This window comes from Ambystoma mexicanum, chromosome 1p (assembly GCF_040938575.1).
Source record: "Ambystoma mexicanum isolate Mex_15411 chromosome 1p, UKY_AmexF1_1, whole genome shotgun sequence".
Classification (NCBI taxonomy): Eukaryota; Metazoa; Chordata; class Amphibia; order Caudata; family Ambystomatidae; genus Ambystoma; species Ambystoma mexicanum.
Genome location: NC_090921.1, coordinates 122,737,347 through 122,761,049, shown reverse-complemented (window position 1 = coordinate 122,761,049; position 23,703 = coordinate 122,737,347). Strand labels below are relative to the sequence as shown.

Here is a 23,703-nt window from a genome sequence, read left to right as displayed (position 1 = left end):
CATGCCTCAGTTGTTTCAAATTCTTCTTTCTCACTATACATTTTTAAAATTCCTAAGTATCATAGAAGATTTACTAATTTGATAATCGAATTTGTATTTTATGTTAAAAGGGGGTAGAATGTGTAAGAGGATTCAATTCAACACTACAGCTAAGTCAACGCCTAGTCTATAATACTGAATGAAAACCCTTATTGATATATCTTTAGGTCCAGTTCATGCGTTCTGGATGACTACCCCTATATAACACCCCTCTCTTGGAATCCCCCTGACCCCACTGAGCCAAGAAGTAGTTCTGTTTTGCAAGTTTAAAAGGTTTATTTGATAATTTAAAATAGATATATATATCACGCTTTATAATAAATTAATAATTGAATAGCACACTTAATCTGATATGATAAAGATCAACAACGGAGAATCTGGCGCTAGCACACTTCTTATAATCACTAATGAGTTGACATGAAATGGATAAGGTAGCACACTGGTAAAGAGGTACAGAAGTATAATGTGGTAGAAAATGCTTTATAGAGTTCAAATGGATGTAATGTTGAATGAAAATGCAATACAGAAAATACTCAATATGATTTCAACAAACAAGGTAATCACTTTTCTCTGGCAATCCCCTCCCCCCCTTGATGCAATGCAAGGAAATGGAAGGAAGCACACAGTTCTCAGAAATGCAATCAATGTAATCAGTTCAATCCCCCCCAAGCTTAGACAACAGAAGTTTAAAACACAGATAGGAGTTTTGAAAACACAGGCCCAAATGCTTTGAGATGTGCTAGCAATGGATGAGAAATATGCTGGAAATGCTTTTTAATTCCCTTTCAGAGGTTCAAGGTGAGTGGTATCTAGTTAATATTAGTCCAGGCTCACACTAGCAATGATGCAGGGATAGTTAGCAGGTCAAACGAATTTCTGGCAAATGGAAAGCAAACAGCAGCAGTTTTTACATGTGAAGAAATTGCAAATCGCGGTAAAATTCGCGGATGCGTGTTCCGCGATTGCGGTAAAACTATAAGGGGTAGGAATGCGGTTCTTGGTGCGATTCAAAGCTACGATTCTAAGCTATCAGAGGAAAGTTACTGCAAGTCTCTAGCCCAAACGGTCGCGGAGATATGAGCGATTTAATAAAGGTCGTTTTTGGGTTTGCAAATTTCAAAAGCTCAAAATGACAAGTGCAGCTTGCAACTAGAAATGACAAGTGACAGCTTTACAAATGACAGGTGACAGTTAGGAGGCAGTTCTACTTAGATTAAATAGATTGAATTATATTATTTTAACTAAGAGATTGGTTCTGCACAGTTTTCTAGGTACTCACACTATATTCTTGAGTGAAGTGGGCCTCGCCACGGATCTGGTCAGGGTTTTAGACTGGACTCTGGTCTGGTCTGGTCTGGCCTCTGCACTTCACAGTGATCTGGGTCAGCTCTCTCTGCTGGTCTGGGTCTCTCTGGGTACAGCACTGCTTTCTCTCTGGTCTGGTCTCTTAGTTCTGGATAGATTGAAGTCTCTAGTTTGGCTTTCTGGAGGTTGATGGAGGTAAGTATGGATTTTTCCGGCAGAGCGTCCCGCTGCAGATGGATTTGGAAGGTCCCTATCTGTCCTGTCTGTCTGCTTTTATGTGTTTAGAATGTGGGTGTGTTCTAGCATCACTGACCCTACCTCTCTCTCAGCTTCTAATTGGTCAAACTTCCATTTATCATTTGATTGGGGAATGAACTGTGAGTCAGAGTGATGTCATTTTACAGCCTGCAGAGAGTCCACTCCTCCTGTCAACTTACACACAAATCTAGATTTGAAACAAATACATATTTGCAGAGGTACATATTGTTTTAAAATCATATGCACCCATCATGCATTACAGGAGGTATACCCTGTTCAAACTCTGCTCTTCCTGGGAGCTTGCATTCAGAACTGGCACATATTTCACTTTTTAACTGATTTTGCAATTTCTGACATGGACCCAACTTTACATACATGTGTGCAGGGAGTAGGGACATTAACTGATGAAGTTTCAGATTTTTAACATGCATACATTTAGAGTAATATCCACTTTTCCGCTAAAACCCCCCTGAACATGCCACCGGGTCGAAAAACCTCTTAAAATGTGGGCAGAAAAATCACAAGAATTATGGTATCATTTATAAAATTTTCACATGTCCGCTCTATGAGTTATTCATCTCTTTAAAGTTATGTTCTGGCTCCAAAGGGGTGTGGTTTCCCAGGTCACATGGTATAGAAACCAGTCTTTCCAGTTTCTGCCAAGCCAGCTTGCTCTCACAGGCAGTGCTCCTCCCAGCTCCTGCCAAGAGGAAGCTACAATTTACGACTGCGGTAATAAAAACCTTTGCCTGAGTGAAGAGGGCTTTGTTCACTCTCTTGCAGAGCACAGATAATTCAATTATCAGATAGATGGCATATCCTTAGTGTGGGCAGCAAAAGGAAGGTTGGCCTGGGAACACAGTGGTGACTCAAATTTCACTCCTGATGGGGGTAGTGGCCAGGCAGAATTAAGTTCCTTAAGCCAGACTTTCAGCTACTGTCATGTTATTTGTTGCTTTTTAAATTAACTTGCAATTTTACACATGCAGCTAGAATGCTGATTCTAAGTGCAAAACTATGACATTTAAACAATTGCAACCTATGTGACACTCAAAAGTAGGTCACTCATTTAATCTAAACATTTTCGATTTTAGTGTCTTTAAATCCAGTGCAACTTAAACTGCTGACTCCATAGCAGTCAGTCTTGTTATAAACCTTGTCTTATGATCTTCATTTCCCAGATTTTGTAGGCACACAAAACTCCATTCTGCCAAATGTCTGCTGGTGTTCAGTAAATATTTTGCACATATTGCAATGTTTGAAAATAGGCATTTTGACTTGCCTTCAGGGAAACAGAGTGGTTTTAAAACGCCGGCTTTTGGATAGTGGTGAGTACTGGTACTGCACCCATTTTTGGGATTTAAGAAATGAATTCCCCACAATTCTAGGTTGCATTTGGCAATCAGCATTGCCATTCCCAATGGTTTCAGACTACTGTGTGGGTAGTCCAATGGTGGTTTTAGGCAGTTTCCTTCTGTGCCCATAACATCGGCAAAAATGAATGGCAGCCTATTCTTCATGCATTTCCCTATGCATTTTCTGGGAAGCTCTGGCCATCATGATGTTTTCATGTCAGTACTGCACAGTTTTGAGGTAGGGCTAGGATGCATGGGTAAATACATCCCACAAATGATATCACTGGTTTTCTATCCACCCGCCATGCAGCTCACAGTGACTGCCCGTTTCCATTTTAATTGCTATTCCACCCATTTCCTGATAGTTCAGGCTCCCTCTTTCAGAGTAGATTGGAAGATAGAACCCAACGTCCTTCAAGTTTACTCTGTGGCATCTTGACTGCTACCGAACACAGGAGGCTAATGAGTGTCTTGTGTACCAAGGGGCTCAAACGTCGCCCTTTGTTACCAGCCACGAGCCTGTTCTCCATATTAATCCGTATATGTAACGGCCAGCATCATTCACCAGATGTACTAGTTTGCTTTAACAGTTTAGCTAAGTGGTTGCATAGTTCATCAATTGCACTGAACAGCTAGCCCCACATGTGATACTATGTTGTTGATGGATTCTGTGAACAGCCTAGCCTAATGGCAAGAAGCTTGAGGGCTGTAAAATGCATCCGCTAGAGTCCCTCCCCCATACCAAACTAACGCTGGCATTGGAACATTCCCATCTGTGTCACAAAATCATACCACCTCAATCAATATTGAATAAAAGAGACATTCCAGGTATAGCTTTATACATGCTTCAAGCTCCATGTATTCTGAGTCACTGGAAAATGCAGCAGTGTTTAGCTTGATTAAACATTTAAATGAAACAGTTATAGCAGCGTGGCAGGTTGCATCAGCAGATTAATATGCACTAGATTGAATTAAATCCTAAAATGGAGAAAGTGGGAAAAACCCTTACACAAAGTGTTTAGCGTCATAACAAATGTGTGGAACATCTCTTTTGGTTTTTAAGAGAATTGCCATCTTAACGGCACTGCCGAATTCTGATTTTTCAGGAGAAATACTCCGTTTACTTCAAGCATATGGCTGGAAGTAAATCCTCAATTGCCAGCACTCGTAATTCCGCATAAACCCTGTAGGACCGAGTGGTGGGAAAGGTAGACGAGTTTTGCAGACAAACTTGTGACGATGCGCTTTGTTCACAAAAGAGGGAGAGCGCTTCCTGAACAGCGTCGTGTGGGAGACTGACATGATACAGCGTCCAATGCACTGCTAAGCCACCAGAGATTGAGTGCACCGGATAGGTAGATGAGCACCATAGGGGCTCCTCTCATCCCCTCCAATATGACCCATCTCTTCCTACTAAGCCGCCAGAGATTGAGCACACCGAATAGGTAGACAAGTACCATAGAGGCTCCCCTCATCCCATACAATATGCCCCATCTCTTTCTACTCAGCCGCCAGAGATTGAGCGCTTTGGATAGGTAGAGGAGTACCATAGGGGCTGCCCTCATCCCACTCAATATTTCCCATCTCTTCCTACTAAGCCACCAGAGATTGAGCACACCCGGTAGGTAGAGGAGTACCATAGGGGCGCCCCTCATCCCATCCAATATGTTCCATCTCATCCTACCAAACCACTAGAGATTGAGCGCCTTGAATAGGCTGAGGGGTAGCATAAGGGGTTCCCCTTGTCCAATATGCCCCATCTCTTCCCGGATGCCTTTGATAGTCCCCTGACCCTTTGTTGCCCCTATGTTTGCTGCACTACATGCTCTTTGCACTGTGACTTTTTTTTTTAACACCCACCAACTACCTTTTCTCTGTTGGCATTGAGTGCTACTTCCCTCTGCATTGCGTTCTCGTCATCATGCAAGCTCGATGGAAACATGATTATCCACATTTTGTAAACTGTCCTATTCGTAATGGAGTAACGAAGTGCCATTTGTAAGGACTGGTTCGAAGTGTAAAAACCAAAAACAGGAACTGGACTAGCATCTTGCAAACGGAATGGGGCATGAAGGCATGTCTGTAAACGAAAAATGGTAATGCGTGTATGAGGAAAACAAAACGTGGCACGAGGGTGTGGAAAAATGAACCGCAGCTGGACAGCATAGTGTTCCAGGGGCGAGCTAGAGGGTCAGCTGCCCCCCAAGGTGTGCCATGGTCTCACGTCCAATCACAGGGTCAGATGGACATGTATCGTGCACCATAGAGGGCAAGGGCCTGTGCAGAGGGGATGCCCCTTCGCGCTCTATGGTTCTTCTGTAAAACAAGGAAATGGTTGCAAAGCTTCACAGCCAAAGGAAACGTCACGTGACTGTCGGCCTTAAAGATTGTGGGTCGGCGGCCTACAGTAACATTGGGAACGGTGTGCCGCCGTGCCTCATGCTATAGTTAAAGCTGTCACTAATACGTTAATCAAGAACCAGGATTTAACGGCTTTTGCACAAACGGGAGCGCCGGTCGGAGACTGCCAAAAAAACAGTCCCCCCGCCCAAGAGGGGGAGTGGTACAGCCCTCTTCTCAGCGCTGGGTGCGGCGGAGACCGTTCCATCGGAGAAGAAGAGAGGGCAGGGGCTGAGACATTATCTCCAAGACGAAAAACGGAAGGGTGGGCGGGTGAATGTTTTATCTTGAACCGTTGAATTTGATGTGTCCCGACTCCCGGACTAGCTAGGCGCGCGCGTAGAGCTTTTGTTTGCCATCCGAGAGCATCGCGGGTTCTAGAACGCCCCTATTGGCGGCAGTGGTACGGTCTGAGTCAGGCGGGGGGCGGGGGGAAATGCCCGCCGCCGCCTCCTCCTCCAGTCATTCTACCCAGGAGGCGCCGTGGAGGGGCACCGGGCGTTGACGGCCTAGAAACGGAGTAGGGCGCGGGGGGCGGCGGAAGGACAGTCGGATATAGAAATAACCGGCGTGGATCCCAGTGACTAGCGGCGTACGCGTTTATTTCGCAGGACGGGCTCCGGTCACCGGATTTCTTTTGTTGTTTGGGAATTTGCAGTTTTACGGGGGGCAAACCATTTTGGGGCGACTGTTATTTTTTTGGAGTTGTTCCTTCTCCCCTACCTCTTTCCGTTGGCACCCCACGGACTAAAGGAGGAAGGCGCCGACCAGTACCATTCCCTGCTCGCAGGGAGGGGGAAGGCGGGATTCCCCCGGCAGGTAGGCTCCTCTTATTTCATTTGAACGGGCAGGGTGCGGTAGTGCTTAAAAAGCAATGTGTGGCTCTCTCGTTTTGTGTTCATCACCCTGCTTAATTGTGAACGGATAATCCCCAGGGTGGGGTTATGTAGCCCCTGTTATTAGTACCATCCCGCGGAGTAAAGGGGGTGCACAATACCATAGCACCCAATCATGCATTGTACCTGATCGTCTTTTGTGGGACTTGAACGCACCTCGTGCAACGGAAACATCTGTCATATGCCCCCCCCCCCACCTTATTATGGTAAAAATATAGTGGGCTGAGCTCCCCGACTAACTTGTTGGGGTGTTAATTTTAGTACAGCTTCAAGCCCCTGTTATCGTATGCGTTTTTGTAACATACCAGTTGTAAATGGGTTTGCGACCCCCATCCCCCGCACACGTAAACTCATGCATCTCCTGGCAATTTGCCTGGCGCCGCCCCCTTCCTTCGGTGGCTATTGGGGCGCGTTACTTTTCTCCTCTACTCGTTACATTTGGTACGTTCTATAATTTAGTATCTATTGCTTCATGCAGAATATCTCCTATCACTAAGCGCTGTAATAATGTCATCATTAACACTTGGCACCCAAATGATGAACCTGTGAAGAGGCGTTGAAAGGCTCGCTTTGCCATATCGAGCCCATGTCGTATGGCCTTGTTCGTGAGGCGAGCACATTGGGCTTTAGCTATGTGCATGGCTTATACATGTTCTCACAATTATGTCTGTTGTATCCAGGAGGCGGGATGGAGGGTGTGGAATATACTCTCTACCGTGGTGTGTGCACACATTGTTATTGGAACATGTCTATAATTCAGGGGTACATGGCTTGTGGTGTTTGTACGTTTTAGTCTTGTAAGGCACTTGCACCCATTCCTAGTATTGCCCCCTACGTGTCCTGTGGATGGCCTGGCCTGTTTATTATATGTGTCCTACAGTGGTAATGGGGTGGAAGATGGATTCCATCCCTCTCATTCTGCCTTGTGACACTGGTTGCTGGACTATCCTTACATGGGAAGATGACTTGTAGGAGTAGCTATTAACATCTTCTTGTTTGGATAATTTTATATTCTTAGTCTGTTTTGAAGACTTACCTTTTGGTTCATGTTCTGTTATAGGAACCTGGCTTGCCTGTAGGTGGACCGTATCTTCAATTCCCCCCCGCCATTATTGAAACTGGGGTTCCCTCTTCCTGGGTATAACCTCCACTATTAATAGCCACACAGTACTGTAGCGGCTGGATGGTTTTGAATGACGAAAAACACTGGCTTTGTTTTGTGCAAGCTTTTAGACAATTGTCCGTGATTTGTTCTAGCCTCGTTGGGCATCCTTGCTTGGGTTTCTAGGCAAAGCACACTCGGGGTCCATTTATCGAGGCGATAGTTTGGAAAGGGCAATTCAGGTTGGTTGATCTTTCTGAGAGCTGTAAGACATAGTACATTGTGCTATTAACATTATGTATGTTATGAGGTGTGCTAAAGCAATATAATTGTTTGGTCAATGCTAGTAAATATTGATGGACAAGTATTTGGTGAAAGGGTATTTAATGACTGTTTGCTAATATTGGGCAATTGTCAATCCTATCTAAGTTTAACTCCATTATTATTTTTTTTAGAACATTGTTGTCCTGATATCTAACTCGATTTAAATTGTCCCCCTCTCTGCATGGGTGCAGAGTTGTGTTGCTCTGGGGCCTGTGCATACTCTATGGAAAAGCAAATTATCCCCCTCTCTGCAGGGGTGCGGAGTCGTGTTCTGAGGTCTGTGCATCCTCTTCGGAAAAGCAATCTGTGCAAAATGTTCCTATACTTGCAATGGTACTCCCTCAAATGTGGCTACCGGCATTGCCCCTGTAAACATGTGAACGTTGCCAGAATGGCTGGTGCATTCCTTTCAAATCATAACCCCACCCCCTCTTGCAAGTATCCCCAACCGTGCAGGCTTTGGCAATTGATAACATATTCAGGGTGAGTGCAATTTCTTTGGAAATTCCTCTTGCCCTGAGTATTTGGAAGAATCTTTTGGAGGTTGGTTGTCCTTGGACGACATCTCACTTTGAGATTTGAGGCGCTGTCCAAACTGGTTCTTGTTCTGTTGGGATCATTGTTGTGAATAGTGTAGTGCAGCACATGCCTCACCTTCTGTGGGTGTAACATAAGTCTCCCCCTATTATGAACCGGAAGGCTGAGAACTTGGGGTTTGATGTGCATATAAAATCGAGGTTGAAAAGAGCGAAAGGGGGTGGCCTTCCAGTGCACCATGAAATATCTTCTGTCGACGCACCCCTTTGCCTGGTGCCCAGACGTGAAACCCTCTCTGGACGGCCACGGGTCTGCAGTGAAGCGCTCTGCAGTCCCTCCGCCCCTTTATTCTTCGAAGGCATTCTGCTTCGGTGCCTCCGCCCTGCTGCCACCGTCCGACAGCGCCCCTATAACGCGGGCATCTCTGAAAGATCCGCCCCTTACTTGAGCTGCACCCTCGCCGATGGGGTCCCGGAATATCCATGCTATTGCAACAATCTGCACCTTGTGTAAGACGTGTCTGCGTGGGGTGCCATCTCCTCCACCCCGCGATTCTTCGAATGCTTCCTCTTTTCTTACCGCGGCATCCCCCACCAAGACCTGGTTGGTTTGACGTGCAAAACCCACCACCGCGTCTAAAAATACAACCAACGATGCGTTATTCTGTTAACCCTTAAATGCGTTGACAGTGGTTGAGCAATACAAGTTAATGTTAAACGGCGTTTTCCAATTTCCATACCTTGAAGTCCAACTTCTTCCCCATACTCTGCGAAATATTTCAATATCCATAACCCCTCCCCCAAAGCCGAGGCACGTCATGTTCCCATCTCCTTGATGGGGCGTGACCTCGTTGCCCCCACGCCTATAACCTGAGTCTCAGAACGTCGTGGCCCTTGCACCGTCTTTAAAGTGCCACCCGCCCCAAATAATTGCTGATGTTGCCCCTAGTAGACCTGCCCCGGCGATGCACACACACTGTGGCTGTTGAATAGGTTATATTGCCATTTTTATTTTTTCCATACTTGGTAGATTTAATCGGCTGTCGCTAGATATGTATCCCTCCCCCCTTCTTTGAATACGCGGTGCTCCCCGTCGCAGGGAATAAGAAAATGGTTGGGCGGCTGGCTAGGAAACACAAAGGGGGAAAATGGAGTAGGCTCTCGCTGGCTCGTTCGCTTGCTTCCTATGGAAGCTCAGGAAATGGATGTCGGTTTAAGGTAGAGGCGACGATTTCATTTTCCTGGGGCCATGTACATGCATCGCTCAGTGTGTTTTTCTTTCGCTCTTGGAACCCTGTGCGCGATTTATGTTGATTTTGCACGCGGGAAGGGAATGTGGGTTCATTTGTCTGTGTGCACACTGCAGCTGCAGGATCTGCTACAGTCTGCTTCCAAAGACACCATAACCTGACATTTTCATTTGCATGGCAAATGTGGACGCCGCTCTTCGATTCCGTCTTTTTCGCAGACCAGTCGGTGTAGTTACTCGTGTTAAAACTCGGCAATGTTTGTATAATCGTCACATCTGAAGTGCCCTCAATGCATTCCCGTTGTTACCTCTGTCACGCCGACCCTGCCGTGTAATCCTGGTGGGCCCTCATAAGTGCAATGCTATCGAATGAATCGGAGGGATAAAATGGCAACACGGAGCAGCGTCCCTTTTTTTTCAAGTTAATTGTGTGCTTTTAGATTTTATCATTTTGAAACCGATGTACATTTTCTAAAGTTATACTGGTCCATTTCCAATGTGGGAGCCCTGAACATTGCTTTAACGAACTCCATTGGTGTTTGACGTTCTAGGTATAGTATGGGCAGTGATGGCATTAGCGAGGTTTCGTTGCCTGTCATTGTGTCCTTTGAGAGCATGTACTGAGTAAAAAAACAAGTAAGATGGCAAGCTAGTATCGGGTGCCAAATAACAGCCCCTCGATTCTAGACATGCACACTGCTTGCTATTAATTACTCTGCAAGAGTTGGTTATTACTTGCCAGTGACGAGTACACATTCTGGGCACTGAATATCTACATTTTTAGTAATACACTTCAAATGGTTGGTTGCTAAATATTTGCAAGCCTATTTAGACTCGTAAGCTCCACCGAAGCGTTTGGCAAATCCTTGTATTGTCAGTTTTTGACTCGTATGGTGCCAGTTCTGAAACGTGCATGCACCCGTGGTGCTTTGGGCCCTTTGGTGATGCTGGTTTTTGGGTGGGATAGCGGGAGGCAAGCGTGGTTGCTATTTCGAGGGGCATATTGATGAATCCATGCGCTGCTGCAGGCCATTATCAGAACCTCCAGGATTTTGCGGCATGAAATGGCAAATTTTGCAGCACAAACTTTTATTTATGGCAGAATTTTTTGCAGCACAATTTTTGACTGGAGGGTGCAAGATTGGTACTTTGCAGGAAAGAGGCTGTGTGCAAGGCTACAAGAGGGCCATGGTGTCAATATATGTATCTTTTATATCAACTAGGAAGAGTCCTAGGTGTCTTGCTTGGCAGAACAGTGTTTGTTTTGGCTGTTTTTTGGCTTAATGTGCATGCCTATTAACGTTATTAATCATTATCAGTTGTAATGTTGAAAATATTCCCCTTCTATGTTCCCCAATCCCGCAAACACCCACACACCTCTCTCACCCAACACACAAGTCTCACCAATTCCCCATCACAACTTGTATTTTTGAACCTCACGCTCAGTAATACACATACTCGCATGCTCTGTCACACTGCCAAGTCACAATTTGCGCTTTCTGGTCCCTGCCAAACTCCGAATCATACTCGCACCGTACGCTCCCCAATTCTTCCCGCAGTATACAGTCCTTCATTCTTGCATGCTACTTCTGCATCTTTCATCCTTTCTCCCATTCTATCACTCTTCCCTTATCCTTTCTCCCAATCTGCAGCCCACTACTAACCTTGAACCCACGTTCTTTTCACTTTCTGTACCTCCACTCTCTGATTTCTGGGCCACCACCCCACTGCTTCCGCTCTGCTCTCTTGCCCACTGCTTCCCCCTCTGACCCACTGATCTCCCTTCACTTTCTTGCCTACCATGCCACAGCTCACCCATCACTCCTGTCTCACTCCTTTCTCTCAGATTTTGTGACCATTTTTTACATTTTTGTAGAAAACTGTAGATTTTGTTCTAAATAAATGGGGCATCTAAAAATAGAGCAGAAGATGTGCTGTTTTTAGATGAGCCATTTTGGAAATGAGCAGGCCACCTTAATCTGAAAGGTGACCTGCGCATTTCCACGGGGCAGAGCTGTAGGACAAATGCCCTGGCCAGCCACCTTGAATACGTTTGTGTTAGAAACGCTCTCCCGACAATGGTCTTCAGGCTTCCTGTGCATTTCACCGTAACTGGCACTGTAAAATGCAACCCAAAAAACACATTTCTACCCCATTTGTGGAACAGAAATGCAAGTGAGACAGCAGCTGTCACACTTACCAAAAAAAAAAATGATTTCATAAGTCAGTAGGGTCATTTAAGACCCTGTAAAGCAGTGGTACCCCTCGTGCACATATTTAAAGTGGCCGCATAGAGAGGCCTTCCATTTCTGCACATTTAAAAGCGCATCTTGATTGTCAACTTGGGATGCACTTTTAAATGCGCAGAAATGCCCCTGATTTGCGCAAAGGGGTGAAAAAGGAGATCTGAATGGGCGCATATAAGAAGCGTCCATTAAGATGTCCTTGTGGATCGGACTGCTCTTTTTTTTTTTTTTTTTGCTCAAGTGATGAATGTGCTTGCGCATTTCATTTCTTGAGTCCAAGAATAAGAGTTGAGCCCCTTGGTCCTTTGAGTTTAAAAAAAAATCTAAAATTGACATTTTTGTGGGTGTTTTTGCAAAGCAGCGGTTTTTTGCGGGACAGCAAAATCCCCATAAGCTGGAGGGTCTGCATTATGTGGAATGTGTGCGGGAGTGGGTGTTGCAGGGTGATGATGGCCTTAGACGTTTAGGTGGCTTGATGTGTGTCCAGAGATGACACCCTAGCATTTTGTGCCCTTGTTAGCCAATGTAAGGTCAAGGAGATGAGGTTTGTAATCACTGGCTATATTTTAAGAGTTAAGTGGCACGAATTGGGCGCTATTTTAAAGGCACAAGAATATATTGCCAGTTTACGGTGGGTACATAAAATACTTTGTTGCCATGCCTGTTTTAAGGCATTTGCAACGTCCTGGCAAAGGCCACTTTTTGTGATTGTTTGAGATTTCTTCTAATGGGTTATGAGTGCACTGCCACAATGTAGTCTTTAATTTTTTATTTTTAAATTGTTGGTGCCATTCTTTTAGACCGGGTGAAGGGGTTTTCTCTGAATAGGGCCCAAGATAAGTTCTTGAAGTGGCAGTAATTCACCCCGTTTTCTGAAGTTGAGTAAAATATATATTTGTTTAATTCCTTTCAGATATGGGTATATATATTTTACCTCTGGAAAAGATCTTTTAGTAGCCATTCTTTGCACTTAGTTATTTAAAGCGCATGGTAAAATGTATTTTTTATATTTACATTCCTTTTTCACCTCGGGCAGTAACAATGTTGGAGCTCCTTCCTTTTGCACTGATCTGTTGCTACCACTGATTGAGACATATATGTGAGAGTGGAAATATGGTGGGCTGCCTGGTATGCTTTTTTTTTTCCCATCTATTTAGTAGCAGGTACATTTTTACTCTCTAAAGCAAAATGCACCCAATTGCTTTGTTTTTAGCCAGTTCACCACCCGGTGGCCTCTTAGGAAAACAGTATGGCACATGGCTTCCTGCTGTGGTGGGTGACCTGATTTACCCAGGATGTTTGAGGGATTTTGAGTTGGGGTTTCAGCATGGGTGCACTGGCCTATAGGGAACTCTGGCGATTTCCTGGTAGACCTCTGCGTCTCTTGTGTGGCAACATATTTTATATCCCAATGTTCTCATAGGAAAATGGTTGGGCTTGCTGAAAATTGACTATTATTTCCAGGGCCTCTTTTTTTTTTTTTGGTTCCCCTCCAACCCTGCGGTGCAGCATAACGCCCAAAGACTTGGATCTCAGCCATTAATGCAAGCGGTATCACGTTTAATGGTATTCAGATTTTCTTGCTCTGCTTTGTCCCGTTTCAAGCAGTAACTGCCTTTTACAGCTCTGTGCATGCTTTGGTCTTCACTCTTGTAGTAAGCAGCACTCACCTTTGAATTAACTGTGGGCTTTCCATGTAGTTCTAGGATTAAACCTTTAATGTGACAGATGTGTAGACACTGGCACGGTCTGCACGGGAGAAACTCCCTCCTCCTGGGCCAGTTAGTAACTACCTGGAGCGTTTGCGAGAGGGGAGACGTCCCGCTGTATGAAAAGGAAAAGTCTCCCTGGCTTGAGCTGAATTTCAGCTTGCAGCTAAAAACTCGCCAAACATCTAAGGTGCATTTTCATGCAATTTTTGGATATAAAACTCTGAGCTCTAGCTGAGATCTCACAGAAACCAAGTCCTGTATTGGAAGTGCTTGAAACATGTCACACCACTGGCTAGATATGATTGACTCTTGGCTAGTAAGAAATGGTGCTCTGTGTGTTTGGAGTTGAAATTGCAAGTGACTTTATGGCTGGCCAGTAGTTTGGAACTAGAAATGTTTACTTCTGGTTTAGACCCCCAACACAGCTTATGTTTTTTGACCAGGCTTGGTTCACAGGTCCTGCCTACTTTCTGACTGCTTCTAATTCCACCATTCACTCTTTACTCTGGGTACGCTGCTTTTGCCTCCTATATAGAAACTGACTGTGCCATATCACCTGTGCCTTTTCTATCCAAACATCTATAACTTATTTTTTAAACCAGATTAGACCATAGTGAAGCTCTGTACCCTGATTCTTTCCTGCAATATCTAATAAGGCAGAGAGGTTTGTGGCGATGGGGTATTATCTTTGTGATGTAACCTCATTTCATCACTGTACAATGCCAAACAATTAGACGAGCATTCACTCGGTTGGCATGATTTTCTGCTGTGAGGTGCAGTTGTAAAAGATTGCAACTGGTTGGATTCACGGTTTGGAAATGGAACGCACAGCATTAAGCGTCGTGTTCCAAATAAAGTCGCTCAATGGGATTCGGCGAAGTCCTTTAAACTAAAACTGGGGGTTCCTTGTCAAATCCTGTTCAACGATTCCCTGCTACTCAGTTTCTTCTCAAGCCTTGATTCTTAATTCAGTCGAAATGAAGATTTCGGGAGATCAAACGAGCTCCTGGGTAGTAGGCACGAGCTAGTATGAAATGTACCTTTTTTGTGGTCTGCAAACTTGTAACTTTGTATCCATTATATACAATTCATCATGCTTTACATATCTTCGAGATGTCTCCAGCGGTTATTTATGCTCTTTCCCAGATACAGTAAGCCTTAGAAGCCAAAAGTGGCTTTAGGAAGCTGTTGGCTAACCTGGCTCTCATGGGCTAGTAGCAATAGCTAAATAGCCTGCAGCAATTTCACACCCTGCAGGTATAAGCAGGGTAAGTTATTTGGCATTTGACAGCCACTGCTTGCATAGTCCTAACACAATGTTCCTGCTTTTGCTGTCTTCTTGCCAAATTATACCATTGTGATAGTTCCTGGCAAGACGAAACTGTTGGTTTTTCTACTGCCTGTTTTCTGCAGTAATGTACCTTAACTTGTCAGTGGACAATATGCACGGTTTGAAATTGATATTTGATAAGTGGGTGCTAAAACCAGCTCCTGGGGATTGGGTTCGAAATTGCTGATAGCTATTTAGCTCCTGTTTATAGCTTAAGAAAGTCGGGCTGTCTTGTAAGCAACAGCTACCCGGAGGTACACTGGGCTTCCCAGGCCAACCGGTGCCATAGCAGCATACCCAAGTGACGTTAACTTTGTATGTTTGGGAATGAACATTTAGACAGACCTATAGTGCATTTAAATCACAATGGGTCATAAACAATGGACACAGTTATAGTTTGCATTTCAAATGGGAGTTTGTGTTAGGCTTGGAACAGTTCCTGGTTCGCCTTACTGCATGATGCCGGACCCCGGAGTTGACTTTTGAGCTCCCGCTAATGAAATCCTTGTTTTGACCCTTGCACTTATCGTTTTAACTACTGCAAAAGATAAAAGGCAGCAAGAAAAACTTAAGGACGCAGGGCACTACTGGGATGAACCAGTGTAAATGGCATTAATCACTTCTGCCACACCAGTCAAGCAAAGTACCTGCTTAATATGAGAAATTGAAATTCCACCAGAGCTAGTAAGGCGTCAACCTACTGTTCATTGTTTGGACACAGTGCGAAAATGCTCTCTGATTAATGATGGTGTTTTTAGCATTCCCCTACACATAAATGCTAGCCTACAAGTACAAGACGGTAATATACATCTGGTAAAATAGCTTGGTGGATTGAGCGCTTGCTGTTCTGTGTGATCTGTATGGTGTAGATTCGAATCCCAGCAAGGTCAACTTGACCTTTCATCCTTTCAAGGTGACTATTAGTACCAACTTTGGTTGGGTGATATTGTATGTAAATGTTCATGTTCTATTTAAGCGCTATATAATTATATTCTCCCAAATGCCAGGATGGGATTTTATTTCACCCTTGATAATGACCAGTGTGAGAGTGCTTCTAACTGTCCTACATGTCTTCCAAGTAGAAGACCTCGACCCACCTCGGAAAAGTGTGTACCCTCACCCCCTGCCGGAACTAGGAACTATTTAATACCTGCTTCTACTCTAGGAGCGCCTGGATAGCTTGACACCAACAGCTTCTATAGTTTGGCAAGGTATACAAAAAAGCACAGCTAGTGCACATTTCAAGCCGAATAGATCATGCATATAATGGTCCCAAAACTTTACTTGTCTCTTGTCTGAACGTTACACTTGCAGCGTGCTATGCGCTAGCACCGGGCACCCCCATAGGTAGCTCCTGCCTACTGACGGGGATTTTAAAAAAAATGATTTGATCAAGAGCTAAAAGAAGCTCCTCGGTGCCCTGCATCCCAGTAAGCAGGTGCTACCTCCTGGGGAACGAGAATCTAGTATATCTCGCCTCATACATGAGATGCAAATTATGTTTTCGTCATCACCTATTACGCTTTAAATGTCTACTAGAATTCTCCTAATGTTTTTATACACCTTTTCAAATAGTGCCATGCGTCGGCCTCGGAGGAGGGTGTGCATGGGGCGATGAAAAGTAGCACTTAAGAGCTGCTAATTGCCATCCTGACTCTTGCTTGTTACCTAGGGGCTAAGTAGCTCCCATCAATTTCAAACCCTGATCGTTCTTTGACCCCGTCGTCATCTTATTTTGGGTTGAAAGCTTCTGGTTAAATTTAGCTGAGCGCGTAATGGCTAACCTCAAAATGCACTTTTGTACTGTTGGTGTATTTTGTATTGCCATACAGCACCGATTGTACATGTTATGGCTACCCAATTCTTCTTAAAATGTATTCAGCTAAATGAAGGGTAATGACCCCTTACTTTTAACCCTATCAAGGGGTGGGGGGAACCAACCAATACCCCTCGGTTGGTTCGGGCACACAACCCTATGATTGATGCATAAAAACATTTACACCGCTCCACTTAACCTGTCTATTCTGTCTGAAAACCTCGCTCTTCAACTAACGCTCCCCCTTCATGTACCCCTACTAACTTCTTACCCCCTCTTTTCCCACTGCTCCTAACCCTTTGTATTCTGCAACATGTGTACAATTGTATCGCTGCTTCTACTGTAGCTAACCTTCTTAATGTATGTAACCAGCGCCACGATGCCCACGGGCTGTTGTGCGCTTAACAAATATGAATAAATAAAATTCACCCGTATCTTGGTGGTGTCTGCGGAATGGGGCATGGGAGCCCACATAAGCTGGTATGATTTTGCTCCCTTCCTTGGCTACACATTGAGAGCACCAGATTTCCCATAGCAGAAAGCAGGACTTTTTCCTCCAACTCCTCCTGCTCTTTCTGCATGTGCGGCAGCGCGACTGCTCTGTGGCAGAGGTGATTTTCCGCTACCGATTTTACTCTAGCTACATTTGCATGTAAAGCTACATATACATAAAGCAGGTGATCGTCCTTTTTCTGCAGGGCATCTGCGCTCCGGTCCTGAACAAATTCCCCTCTGCCCCTCTCTAGTTTAACTCTTATTTGCTACTGAGCCGACCGCTTCAAGTTCCTGGTCCCCCTCCAATCCACCAAGAAGGCTTTAAACTAAGTACAATCAGCAAATAGTTCGGTTTGTCTTGGACCCCCAGTACATGGCTCTAGCGTGCCTGTGGTGATGGGCATGTGAATAGTGCGATGTGGCTGCTGTCCACTTGCCTCACTACTGTGAAGTGTGGCTGTGGCACCTATTTCAGAGAAGGATTTTGATCTTGTTTTTTCTAGTGGGCTATTACCCAACTCGGATGCTCTGTTTTAGTTGGGAGATTGTCTGGTGCTTACACCACATATAAGCTGAAAATATTCCATTAGAGTATAGTTGGGGAGAAATGACATTTAAGAAGGGACGCAAAGCTTGTGGTTATTTGCTCACCCATACTCTGCCTACGGCCATGCTAATTCCAGTGACTTTGCCAATGCTGGTCTCATTTGCCATGCCATTGAGCATTCATTGTAAGCCAAAGAAAGGCCTTTGTTGCCATGGGGATACTAAGAACCACCGTAATATACAGGTAAAGGAAGTTAACATTCTACTCGCCTCAAGGGTTATTTCTCCCCCTGCCACCCCCTCTGCATCCATGCATGGCTGAAGGTTTGCAAATTCTTTCCTTATATATGTTTAAACAGAGCGCCAGGGGACCACTCCGGTGGTGATAGTGCGTGGTACAAATATCCTTTAACATTAAAATAACTAGCTGAGAAACAAGGGAGCACTGTACAAAAGGTACTCGCCCATGGGGGTTACTGGAAGTGGGTAGTAACTTTCCCGATCTATCATCCGATTATAGAAATATGATAACGTCAGACCATGAAGTATGGATCTTTCCTGCAGTACCCGCCTGCGGACCTGTGTTTGTGAGGATGATGCAGTTCACACACTTGTTGGGAAAGGTTTGCGGGCATCAGAAACCACTCTAATCTGGCGATAATTGTTATGCTTAATTAATGGAAGTTTTCAATGGAGCCACAGAGAAATTGCACGAACGCTCGACTCATTCACCTGTGCTTTCATCTTGGCAGCGTCCAGAATCCACCGGAGCACTGTTGGTGTCCAGCTCCTCTTGTTCCCAACTATCATGTTTCCGTGCTGCCTATTTCTCCCACATATTTGCCTTAGTTTGCTCTGTTGAAGAATGTTGGGGGTTGGAATTGTTTACGTTTGGCGCCTCCTGTTAAATCTCTACTTGATGTGTTTATTTCCGTCCACTGCCTCTGCTCCCTCTCGTCGCCCGTCCTTGCTGTGCTGTCGTACCCAGCTTGTTTCCGTGTATTACTTTCAGCCAGCTCTTGGTTTGGTCCTTAGGGGCTCGGTGTCCAGGGAGTTTTGCTCCCAGCTGTGGCCTCCCATTAATGCTACGTTTGCGCACAATTTGAAGCCCCGGAAGGCTGCTGTGTCCCTAATTACATAGTTAGGTAAGGTTAATTTGCTCCACACCTGCCTGTTAATTGCGCCGCTGCCTTTGGTCCCTTGCTACTTCCTGTACGCTCCTTGCTAGGAATATGTAACCCTCCTTGCTAGGAATATGCAACCCTTCTGTTTCTGGCTTTGCTACACCGTTGACCTTTCTATGAACGCCCTTCAGTATAGTAAAACAGTCTCCATCATTCCTACAAAACACATTTTTTGTTTTGTTTTTTGGTAGCTGCGTTCAGCAAAGACAAAAAAAGTGTTTGGGTTGGCGTATGTTCTATTAAGAATACAAAGTTGGTTATGGGACCCTACTTGTGTCACGCAAAGTAGTCCGTACAGGTTTGTTACATTTATAGACTATTTTTCCGGCACTCGACATTTGCGTTGAGAGAATATGGCATGAATTGTAGCTGCTAGATCCTGCTTTACTAAATGCATGCGTTCTTTTGCATGAGAATACAAGTTACTTCCCAAATGAGATGTGTCAAACATGCCTTCAAACGATGCTGCATATGTCCCACTGTGCTGTTTATATACACTCAGATGTGCGTAAAAAGCAAGTCCATACGTGGCCCTTTCTGCTGAAGTTTGGCCCAACTGTCGTGCAATAGATTTTTGGATTAAATTTGCACAAGACGCTAGGCATTGCCAGATGCAAGGATAGCTGAGGATGAGTGGGTATACTATCTTGTTGGAATGTTTAACAAGGCATAAATCCGTTTTCAAAAACTAATTGGCAAAGTTTGCTAATTAACATTTTTTTCATTAGCAATTTTGTACTAATATTGTCAGCAGAAGTTATTTATACCCAAAACTTGGAATGAGCAACAATACAGCAATTTTGCGCACCGCTGAAATAAGACATTAGTAAGAGGAATCGGGCCTTGCAAATTCTTTAAAATTCAACTAGACCTGCATCTGGTAACTTAATTTATCAAACTAAGAGAAGCTCTCAGCCCATAGCAACGGGTGACAACAAATGTAAATTTGAATTGTGTAAAATGGTGCATATCACTGCAACCCTGCTTTGTTTGGCATACTGCTTACACCCAGAGGCCAGCCATGCACTGTGAAACTTTGTACACTTACTGCAAACAAAGTAAATGTTAAAAGCATCCATTGCAAATGGTACTCTCATTCTCTCATTCATAAAATCTAGTAGACTATGCGAGTGGGTGAAAAGACTTTGCGAGCCCTGAATGTGTGTCTGTAAAATAAAGGTTTAGCTGGATGAATGGACATAAATAGATTTGATGAAAAGGCTCAGCAAATAGTCCGGCGAGTTGTCTCCTTCAGGTACTAGAATATGACGCAAACATAAAGCAAAGCAAGCTGAGGGCTAACTACAGTACATGGTAGTGCAGTAGACCTGTAGATGTACGGACTGTATGGAACTATTTATCACTGCTACTTTCCATAAACATCTAGTTAACTGTGTATTCATTATGCAAGAGGAAAGAAAGACCAAGCAGTGTGGATGGCGTAGCAAGCGGAGAACTGGGCAATCCTGGTGGAATATTGTAGTTTGTGGTCATCTTACTTTTTGGGTAGTTGATATATAGTAACAGGGTGATGAATATGGGATGCTCATGGGTTGAGCAGCTGTTGTACACATGTATCCAACCAGCAAGTTACAGAACATTTGCCATCTAAATCATTTGAATGTGTGGTCATGTACTTTTTTCAAAAAGTGTTACCTCGTCAATCTTCTGCAGCAAAATGAAATGGACACTGAGATTTAGATACACTAACCTATACTTGTAAAGCACAGAGGTGCTGCACTGTTTACAGTATCAGTACCATAATTATGCATTATGTAAACTTGCATTGAATGGAATTGCATGCTTTGTTAAAAATATACAAACGCTCACCTACTGGTTTTTGTCAGCCAGGCTATAGAAACTTTAATAAAAGAATCATCCGACTACTTCTGGTGTGCAATTATTTGAAAAATAAATCACAGGCCGTTGGCACTTATTGGAGGAGATGATTACTGCTACACTTTCTCTCCATTAGCACTTTCAGTGAATAGAGAAAGGAGCACTGAGGGCAAGAAGGGAATGCAAGGCGAGCTGTGCTTCATTGAACAAGCCAACTTAAATGGCCAGCTTTGCTACACAAGTGTCAATTCAATGAGTAAACCTACAGAATTGCATAGCAAATTGTTATGCGACGCCTATTTCATGCATCGATGATCATCCCATTAAACAACCAAGTTATACTCCATGTACAGGACCTTCTTCCCCCAACATCATTTCCTCTCAAGACAGAAGCAACATCTCGGATATGGCCATATTTTTTCACAAGAAAATCAAGTCTTCCATCATTAAATGCATGAATGAATACGCCACTGCTCTGAATGGGTTCCCTTCTGAGCTTTTTAAATGGCATTTTGGCTTTTGGATCCCGCTGTTAAGTATCTTTTGATGGGTTCATTTATGAATTCTGTTAAAGCAACATGCACAAATTAAAGCACCTTCATGTATAATCCCACCCCACAATTCTGGAAAAGAATAATAGACTGCATCTCGAAATTCATTTAAAAGAATAAATTAACTTCAACTAGGGTGGTCTCAAGCTTTACACCCCTGGACGTCCCCAACATGCTATAGGCTCGATTAATGTCATTTTAACTAATTTTCCTGCTTGTAAGAATTTAGCTACTTGCTCTCACACAAGTATTCAAAGCAACTACATGTAACTATTCTATAATTTGGGTACAAAATGTTCGCTTGCCAGTAGCTGTTGGCTATTGATGATTGGCGCTTGACAAGGAATCTTGTGCCATCTATATGTATAGAGTTGAGGTGGAGTGTATTATGGCTGGCTAGTAGCTTCCAATTTGAAATATTTCACCCTGGATATATTCTAAAGAATACTAGTCATTGTAAACATGGTTTCTATCTAAACATCACAATATAACATTGCTGCTTTTCAGACAGTCTGTTCACATATTTTACAATCAAAGGGATCGTGTGCACTCCGGGTTTTAGTTGAATAATTTTTGATGCATCTAATCAATTCGTTCGTGCAATCTAAGGCAACATTCACAGTGCTAGGAGGTATCAAGGTTTTATAGCTAACCCCCTCTATGTATCAACATATTCAGAACAGGTCCCCTGTTAGACCTCTTGCTCTGGCAGAACTGTCAAAAGGAAACCGTTTTCCTCTGACAGTTCAGTTCCCCAGCCGCACATGCTCAATGGGCCATGCAAGGCTGGGGCGTTTTTGCTTCGTCAGCCTTGTTTAGCTCATTGGAAATGCTGGCTGTGGAACTGCATGTCTGTATGTGTGAGGGGTAGCTCTTGCGCCTTGTCACACATACAGACCGAACAGGCTGGATTGGGGTGTTTCAGCACCCACATGCCGGCCCCTGCAAGTGTGTGCAGGAACCAGGAAGCTCTTACTCAGCTGGAACACTGAGGAGGAAACAAACCTCCGGTCTGGGGCAGAAGGTAAGGACCAGGGCAGAAGGTAAGTTTTAATGTTCATTAATTTATTTAAATATGTGCATGGATACGTGTATGATGGTGGGTGCTCGTGTGAATGATGGAGCGCTTGCTGTGTTAATGTGTTTGTTTTGGTCTGCGGTACTGATTTACGGAGGGTTGTACCACAAAGGTATTTTAAAAATGCCTTTGTTGCACAATCCCCCTACCCACCTGCCAAAATCGGCTCTTTCCGAGGATGTGTGGAGCCCAGGGGACTGGGATGTATCTTTCTACTGGACATCTATCATAGCTGTAATGTAAAAACCTATATGCCTGCCCCCTGGTGAGACTCTAATGCAACATTTTCACCCCACTCCCCAATTATCATGCCCCGCCACTTAAAAAAAAGAAATCGCCACCCGCCACTGTCCCTGGGACTGGGGGGAGGGGTGGGAGCCCAAGGATTGTTAATGTTTTAGGTATTTGTACCTTGCACCGGCACTGCCGCAGTAGTCTCCTTGCGCTCTAGCAGATCTCAAAAAGGAGGGTGTGAAAAAGGGAACAGTAGGAGGGGGATTAGTAGGGTGTAGTGGGAATGGGAAAGTGAGAGTTGTGATGTCCTGTTGGCAGCTTCAGTTCGGTTTGCACCGTTGGCTGAGCTTAAGTGTGGATTTCGGGTCTACTGGGAATTTCCATGTGCTGTGTGCCGGGTTGTGGTTTTAGTTTCTTTATAAGTGGAAAGTTGAGGAGTTAGCGTTGGGTTAGAAGGTTTTCCTGACCTCTTTGTCTTTGATGGTGGGAGAAAAGTCCTAGGTTTCACAAAATGGTAACAATGAGAAAATGCACCTAGATTTGAGCTTCTTTGATAATGTTAAGGATATTTATACCTCACACTATCACCACCGGAGTGGTCACCTGGTGGGTCTGAAAGGGACAGAGGGTGGATGGTGGGTTAGTAGGACAGCGCAGGAGAAGAGCAAGAGAGCTTTGATGTGCTGTTGACAGCATCAGTTTGGTTAACTTCGTTTGCTCAGTTTTAAATGTGCTTTTTTTGGTTGGTTGTTGTTGTGCGAGACTGGTTTGTTTTGGTGTAGTGAAGTGTGTGCGGTTTGTTGTGCTTGCAGGAATGATTGTTTGGTTTGAGTATGAGAGGTGTATGCAGAGGGGTGACCTTTTTGAGTAATGTTGGTTAATGGCATCACTATATAGATGCGGCTCATGCTAATCTTCGGGGTTCTATCTAGATGTGACGCAAGGCTATCTTCACAGTTCTATTTAGATGAGATGAGTGATTATCTTTGCAATTCTATGTGGTGTATGTTAGTCCATTCACAATACTATCCCATCCCTACATGCACTAATGCAAACTGTGGGTGGCCAACATCACTGACACGATGCAAAGTGTGGTTAACTTGCACAATGAAGCTGATTGCAGGATGGATACCATGTGAATGCAGACTATGGCTGATAGACATAGGGAGGCAGAGTGCCTGGGGGGGGGAATAGGATCACTGGTGATG

At 44.3% G+C, this 23,703-nt stretch overlaps 1 protein-coding gene across 4 annotated transcripts in view; it reads left to right on the top strand.

The window, feature by feature from the left end:
• The window catches only part of GNB2 (G protein subunit beta 2), a 447,265-nt gene that overhangs the window by 65,605 nt on the left and 357,957 nt on the right, over nt 1-23,703 (top strand). The window contains exon 1 of one of the 4 annotated variants that reach the window (XM_069644815.1): nt 5,340-5,622. The exons of 2 other annotated variants lie outside the window; for them this stretch is intronic. The gene's annotated coding sequence lies outside the window, so the exon portion shown is untranslated. Of the gene's footprint in view, nt 1-5,339; nt 5,623-5,817; nt 6,177-23,703 lie in introns of those variants that run through there. One more of the 4 variants, XM_069644797.1, reaches the window with a different exon arrangement.